An 8,061-nucleotide genomic window follows, 5' to 3' on the forward strand; every position below is an offset into this window, starting at 1 on the left:
GAACTTATGAAAGCTGTTTGTCACGTCAACAATTGAAGCTCAGGTAGTTGTTGCTTGCAGTTAGGAGGGCACCTCCGAAGTTGCCTGACAAACTTCCTGCCACTGGACGCCCATTTGGGAGGCCTAGGTTTGTGGACCTGGACTGTTCTTGGAGTTCACAAGCATTCAGGTGATAGCACATGTCTTTCCACAGGTGTCAGAGTAGAAGCTGTCAGGTATACTAATTCCCAGAACCATAACCAGGGCAGATGGGATCCTGGAGTGAGGCCACCTGACTGTAGGCATATCAGTTGTCTCTACAGGTGCTGGGCTTCCATCAGAAGCCAGGTCACCCTTTGGTCTACAGAAAATGTGAATGCGAACTGAAGAAAGTCGACATGATTGGATTTAAGGTTTGGGGTTTAAATGCACCTTGGAAATTACTTGGACACAGCGTTGGAGCCTTATGCCTCTTTTGGTTGTAGAAGAAGTAAACAAGACAGATCCCACAAACAGAGGCACGGCCAAGTATGATTTACTCACCTGATTAAATCAGCTGAGTCCCAGGTCACATCTCTATGACTTACAATTGCATCTTCTGCAATGTCGATCCGAAGCTGATGCCCCTGATTGAATTTGGGCTGAAGAGAAGTTGTGACATTGAGTCCAGTCTCTGAGGGGGACGGGGATGCCCTGCAGATGGGTTGGCGTTGGTGTTTCTCACGATGACCAGGTCTGCTTCCTGCAAGGCCGTGGAAGTGACCCGGGGACCAGGAGTCTTGCCGGAACCCAGACTCCGCTGCCTTCTTTCTCTGTTCACTCCTCTGTTCCCTCTCTGTTCACTGGTTTGGGGGTGGCATCTAGATGGTGGAATCTGGAGGTGACTGTGGTGTGTGAGACTGTCCCTCAGCAAGGTCTCAGGGAAGGCAGTCCCTCCCCTTCTCCCCTAGAGAATACAGAAATCACAGTGCTGGCTTCCAATCCTGCTCTGCTACCTTTTAGCTGTGTGATATTGGCAAGTTACTAGACCTTTTTGGGTCATCCTTGGTTTTATCATGATCAAATGGGAGTGCCATTTTGGGGGGCTACCATGCTCGATTGAGTGAGATGCTTTGTTTAAAGCAATAGTCATACACCAGTTTCTAGCATGCTTTCCCTGGGTCTGGATGGTGCCCTATCCACTATTTCTGGAAGGACACATGAGGCGTCTATTGGGCTTGATTCTTCTACCACACTTGTGGTAATTGGTCTCATAGAGAGAACCTTTTAGGGTCCCTCCTCAAATTTGGGCTCTCTGAGACATCTGCTAAGCACCTGTCATCGATCAGCTGCAAGGCACGAAGCTGGTCTCAGTGAAGCGTTGCTGTCCTCTGGTTCTGTGTGTCACCTGGTGTCAGAGAGAGGAAGCTACCGAGAAGTGGCACTTGGTCTACCTTAGGATTGGGGCTGTTTCTTGGAGGAAGCACAGGGAAGTGGTGCGGTTCGCCCCTCTTCTCCCAGGGTCCAGCTCCACGTCTTGCAAGTACTTAACATAAACTAAACATGTTGATGTTTACATTCCATCACCTTAAAAAATACTCAAGTTGTTACTGCATAGGGTTTGGGGGAGGAGTAGGTGAATTAATACATGTGAAACAAGCTCATAAGCCAGCGCCTGGGTGTTCGCTCTTATCGCACTGCGAGAAAAATTAAATAACGGAACGCCATGTGATTAGCTAATTACATTTGCAATGCAATTTGAGCCTCATTATGCAATCTGACATGAAGTTGATGGTTTCATGGTTGGGAACCCACAATGGAGGCCAGTGAGGGTCACAGGAGTGGGGGAGGCTGAAGCTCTCAGTTCTTACGTTCCAACCAAAGAAATGTAAATTTAAGGTCAGAGACCACCATGCAAGGGGACTTTATTACAGAAGGAAGCAAATCAAGTAAGGTGAAGGTAAGTGAAGCTGAAGAGAGAGGGGAGAGAGAGAGAGAGAGAGAGAGAGGAGGTCTCCGACCAGAGAACCACAAGGGACAGTGCTGTTTGCAGAATATGGCTGTGATAAGACCCCAGGAGCAGGGACCGCCTTCTGCACTCTGTCAGAAGTCGGGAGGTGGGGACTTTCATCTGGGTGGTCCTTTCCAGAGCTGTCCTGGTGGCCATCCCCTTCAGGGGTCTCATCTACAAGTCCATCCTACATTCCTGTGGGTCAGGGTCAGCGACTGGTCAGGAGTAATCCTCGTGTGCCTGTTCCACTACAGAGTCCCTTTCTGAGACAGAAAGGGGCATGTGGGGCAATAACTTCTAGATTTACCTTTATGGACCTGATCAAGAGATGGTCCCATAAATCCTTTGTTCTTGATGTATTTCTCCAATTGCTCCTTTTCCTCTTGTTGACTTGCGGTCCAGGTCCACCTAAGCAACGGTTTATTACAGCTTATCTGCTAGGAGGTATGAACTCATCTGCTGTGCGGTGCGAGAATGTACTCACCTAACCAAACCCAAAGAAGGAAAGAGGGACGCCAGGTATGGCAGACGCCAGGCTTTATGCCATGGTCTTTCATGATTGGGTGTCTGAATAAGCAGGCAGGCCTGAGCAGTTAGTCTGTGCCTTATTACCTAGAGGGCAAGGGTACCTCCTGGTTCCTCACCGGGTGAGAACAACAGGGTGTGCAGTCTTCCCAATGTCACCCAGGTGATCCTGTGTCCACCGGGGTGATTGAACAGGGTGCAGTATCCTGTCACCCACTGTTCCTATGTCCTCCTGGGTTATTGAACAGGCTGTGCAGTCTCCTGAAACCTAGGTGTTCCTGTGTCCTCCTGGGTTATTGAACAGGGTGCGCAGTCTCATGTCACCTAGGTGTTCCTGGGTCCTCCTGGGTTATTTAACAGGGTGCACAGTCTCCTGTCATCTAGGTGTTCCTCTGTCCTCGTGGGTTATCGAACTGGGTGCGCAGATTCATGTCACCTAGGTGTTCCTGTGTCCTCCTGGGTTATTGAACAGGGTGCACAGTCTCCTCTCACCTAGGTGTTCCTCTGTCCTCCTGGGTTATTGAACAGGGTGCACAGTCTCATGTCACCTAGGTATTCCTCTGTCCTCCTGGGTTATTGAATAGGGTGCTCAGTATCATGTCACCCAGGTGTTCCTGTGTCCTCCTGGGTGATTGAACAGGGTGCGCAGACCTCATCTGACCTAGATGTTCCTGTGTCCTCTAGGGGGACTGAACAGGGTGCTCAGTCTCATGTCACCCAGGTGTTCCTGTGTCTTCCTGGCTTGTGGAAAAGGGTGAAGTCTCATCTCACCTAGGTGTTCCTGTGTCCTCCTGGGTTATTGAACAGGGTGCACAGTCTCATGTCACCTAGGTGTTCCTGTGTCCTCCTGGGTTATTGAACAGGGTGCACAGTCTCATGTCACCCAGGTGTTCCTGTGTCCTCCTGGGTTATTGAACCGGGTGCATAGTCTCATGTCACCTAGGTGTTCCTGTGTCCTCCTGTGTTATTGCACAGGGTGTGCAGTTTCATGTCACCCAGTTGTTCCTGTGACATCCTGGGTTATTGAACAGGGTGTGCAGTCTCATATCACCGAGTTGTTCCTGTGTCCTCCTGGGTTATTGAACAGGGTGTTCAGTCTCCTGTCACCCAGGTGTTCCTGTGTCCTCCTGGGTTATTTAACAGGGTATGCAGTCTCATGTCACCTAGTTGTTCCTGTGTCCTCCTGGGTTATTGAACAGGGTGCGCAGTCTCCTGTCACCTAGGTGTTCCTGTGTCCTCCTGGGTTATTGAACAGGGTGCTCAGTCTCCTGACACCTAGGAGTTTCTGTGTCCTCCTGGGTTATTGAACAGGGTGCATAGTCTCCTGTCACCCAGGTGTTCCTGAGCATTTACAATCACACTTGCTTGAAATTCTTATTTGCTTTCACTTACATTTCCCATGCTAATTCTGTCCTCTATTGATTTTCAAATCCCAGTCTGATGGACCTTGAACTGTGATATATGAATTCCTCACCCAGAGAAAAGCTGAATGTAAGTTTTGCACACTTACACTTTCAAATTTTTCCCAGTTGCAGAAGCTGCCCTTTATTATTTTTCGTGTGTCCCATATCCCATGTTCCACTCGCTGCCTCTGTCTCTCCAGGCAATCTCAAATCTTCAGGTTCTCGAATGAAGAGCTAGATGAAACCTCATCATTTAAGGTATTCTTCCATTGACTAGTTATTTATATAGCCAACTGAGTATAGAATTAGGGATCAGATTCTATCCGAGTTCTTTTCTTTTTACTTAGAGAATCCAGTGGTCATATAGTTCAAAATGGTTTGTTGCCAAAATCTATTCCTGTTATTGAGAAATCTTGTTTTACAGGGTGGTTACATGTTTCTTTATATCAGAGTCAGAAGAAGAAACCAAATCAGAAGAAACCAAAAAGAAAAAAAAACTCAACAAAAATAGAGAAGTGAAGTTTGCAAGAGAGGGACTGTTAAAAGAGCAACTGGAAACCTGGAAAAAGGCAGGGGACTCAAAATAAAGAAAGGAAACAGCATAATGCACAGGGATACAACAGCAATACTCCATGAAAATGTAAGGAATCATATACAGATAATCAGGGAAAAGTGCCCTGAGAACAACTCTGGTTGACTGAAGCTTTGGGTTGTGGGGGAAGTGGAAATACCTAGATGATTAAAACATCATCTGGTGGTCATCCTTTTTGTATCCTTAGTACAAAGCAACTGTTAATGAATGTTTGTATAATAAATGGAACACTGGCCAAACTATCCTGTTTTCAAACAAAGTATAAAATTCTTTGACAAGGTCACTTTCGTGTCCACACATCCCCCACCCATGGGAAGGTTTGGAGGTAGAGACAATCTGTATCATCAAGTGGTCGTAGTTCATTTGGCTGCATGAGCTAAGGCAACCACCTTGAGGTTTGTCTTTTTACATTATTGATTATTGGGTTCCTGCTCAACTTCTGTCTCTACCTGTCCACCTGAAGTAACTGAGGAGTCAGCGCGAGTGGGGGAGTGGTGTGGGCAGTTGTGTAGTGGTAACAAGGAGGTCTCTTGGGGCAGTATGTCTGCTTTCGCTTGTCATTTCGCGCCTCTGCAAAGGAGCAGAGCTCTAAGCACGTTGCTGTGTGGCAATGAAATGCTCCCAGAATCAGTCTCTTAGGCCGGCCCCTAACACCAGCCGGGATCCCGAGATTCCTCTGGGATTCCCGTGGGTCCTGCAGTTCCCATCATTAGATTACACTTGCCCCACAAACTCCAGGCCCGCTTCTCTTATTTGCGTCCACCACTAAAGGGGCATTCCAGGGTCGCCGCGTTCCTCTGTGCCCTGGGCACTGGCAGCACGGGCCTGGTCAGAGACTGGAACAGAGCTGGGGCGCGCGGGATTTGCCGCCTTCAGCGGCTGCAACTGCAGCGGCAGTGGCGGGAAGAAGGGTGGAGAGTGGTGAGGAGGGCTGGAGCTCGGGCCGGGAGGCAGTGCCAGGCAAACCTGAGGGGTGCTCTGAGCTCCCCCGCCCTCCTTCCGCGAGCCAGGATGCAGACTCTGGAAGAGGTGCTGTTGGGCTGAGGTGGAGGCAGGGGAATTGCATCGCATGCAGCTCCGAGAGTGTCTCCTGCGCGCTGAGAGGTGGAGGATCAGGATGCGAAGGAGCAGGAGATGGGGAATGCCTCGAGCCGCTGCCGCTGCCACTGCTGCCGCGATGCTCCTGGCTCAGGAGACTTTGGAGCTGTACCACACCAACTATGTGCGGAACTCGCAGGCCATCGTTGTGCTATGGCCATCTTCACCATCTGCTTTGCCATGGTCATTGTAGTGTGCTTCATCCAGCCCTACTGGATCAGTGACAGCGTGGACACCCCGCAAGCCGGCTATTTTGGGCTCTTCCACTACTGCATCAGCAACGGCTTCTCCCGGGAGCTGACCTGCAGGGGCAGCTTCACGGACTTCTCCAGGTTGCCCTCGGGCGCCTTCCAAGCCGCCTTCTTCATCGGCCTCTCCATGATGCTCATCATCGCATGCATCATTTGCTTTACCTCTTCTTCTTCTTCTGCAACACGGCCACCTTGTACAAGCTATGTGCCTGGCTGCTCACCTCTGGTGAGTGCAAGCTCACCTCCGTGGAGGCAAGGGACTCCTGGGTGTTTGAGCCCAGGAGGGGCCGGAATGGGAGGGTGCCGGGCAACTTAAACCTCTGGGACTGAGGGGTGTGTGGGAAGGAGCCCTGAAAGGCCGGAACCCGGGGGGTTCCCCAGTCCAGGCACTAGTGCTGTTCCCCAGGCTTTGGAGAACCTCCCAAGAGTGAGGGACGCCACCCAGAGGGACGCGCTGGATGCAGAGTGGTTGTTGGGCTGAATCCGCCCAGAACTTAAGACGAAGGGACCAGGGGGCAGCGGAGAAGTAGCAGCTTAGAGAGGTTAGGCTGGGTGGTGGTTATGGGGCACTAGGAGGAACTGGCACAGGGAGCTGAAAAGCGGATTTGGAGACATTGTAGAGGAAGAAGCAAGCTCTGACCCTCGCTGGGACTCTTTCTGCTTCATAGTTTGTGTGTGTGTGTGTGTGTGTGTGTGTGTGTGTGTGGTGTGTGTGTGAGAAGTTGGAGTAAAATTGTTTTTCCCTGTACTGGACAATTTTAAATATCTTATCATCCATCTGGAGATGAATAAATCCTAATTGTTTTGGGCTTCATACTTTCAAGAAAAATGTAGCTTAGAGTGTTCCTTAGCAAGTCCCCAATGCCAAGTCTTCAGTTTGCTTCCTTGTAAGAGCAAAGGTCCTTCCATTTAATCTTTAAACAGACTTCTTGAGGGAATCAAGATTTCTCAAAATCTCATTTGGGGAAAGTGGTGTTAGGGAAGTGGGCAAATAGAAAACTTGTTTCATTAACATCTCTGATCACTCTGCTTGTAGATAGATTGTTGCCAGCTGGAGAATATGAAAGTAATTTTTTTTTTCTTTTTTTGTCTTCTGAGCATCAAAGTTACTTTTAAACCAGAAAGAAGGAGGAATGCATTTCCTGGTGGCTTTGAAGAGTCCTGAAATAAAAAACAATAAAACTGGCCCCTATTGTAGCTCCCCTGATGCCTTTCTGTCTCTGTCAGCAATCTTGCATGCCCTTCCTTCTAAAGTCAAGGGTCCTTGGATCTTTGACAACTTAGTGTTCTGACATTGTCGAGGTCCTTTTGATTTTATGAGTGATTTCATTGTGGAGGAATATAGAACGCCTCAGTCATCCAAACTTTCTCATTTGTTTCATTTTATTATTCTTATTCTTTAAAGATCTTAGTTTCAAGATTTTGTTGTTTATTCTATTATTCCTGAGAAGGTTTTCTGGCAAGTAGGAATTTAATTCCCAAGTTTATCAGTGTCATACAGTGATTAAATTCTTAAAGGTGGCAGATAACAACATTGTTTCATGATTATTTATTATTAGTTTGATATAAGAAAAGCTTGTGGAAGTCTAAACTTGTGTGGAAACATTTGTATTATGTGTGTCTTGATGGATTTTGGCTTGCATTTATTGTGAAAGTATATATGTGAAAAGCAAGAAATGAGCACCAGATGAGGCCTATCCCCCTGCCATATTCGGTCACCTTCCTGAAATGTAAGAGTTCACCTTCTCCTTTTGTCCCTCCACCCCTAACTTCTTGAAGAACTCCCTCACTTTGGTTTCCCCCCATGTATAATGTTAACTTTTATGGATATTTTAAGAGCAGATTAACTCTGAGATTTGGAATACATTCATATATTATGGTTGTTCTTGACAGCTCTGGTTTGACTTTGAATAGGACAAACAGGATGCAGATGTTTTAGGAAGAGAATTGACCCTGCACAGCTAATTTTAATTTTTATAAATTAAATGACCTATTTAGACTGGTGATTCAAATTAAATTGTTTTCATAGGCCTGAAAGTAATTTGTAGGTGATTTCTCAACAATATATTATTAAGTATGTTATTTTTATGAGGTTTAATGTTCCATATATTTAAATAAAAAGAAAGAAAGAAGATGATCTTTGGGAATGAATTACCACCTTTGAAATTAGTACAAACTGCAACCATTATCATTTTAATTTTCCTTTCCTGAAATAGAGCACAT

The 8,061-nt window shown here is 47.3% G+C and overlaps 1 pseudogene; it reads left to right on the forward strand.

The window, feature by feature from the left end:
* Nucleotides 1-5,630: 5,630 nt before the first annotated feature.
* Nucleotides 5,631-6,168, forward strand: LOC124974974 (LHFPL tetraspan subfamily member 3 protein-like; annotated as a pseudogene).
* The last annotated feature ends 1,893 nt before the right edge of the window (nucleotides 6,169-8,061 follow it).

Source organism: Sciurus carolinensis, unplaced genomic scaffold, assembly GCF_902686445.1.
Source record: "Sciurus carolinensis unplaced genomic scaffold, mSciCar1.2, whole genome shotgun sequence".
NCBI classification, from domain to species: Eukaryota; Metazoa; Chordata; class Mammalia; order Rodentia; family Sciuridae; genus Sciurus; species Sciurus carolinensis.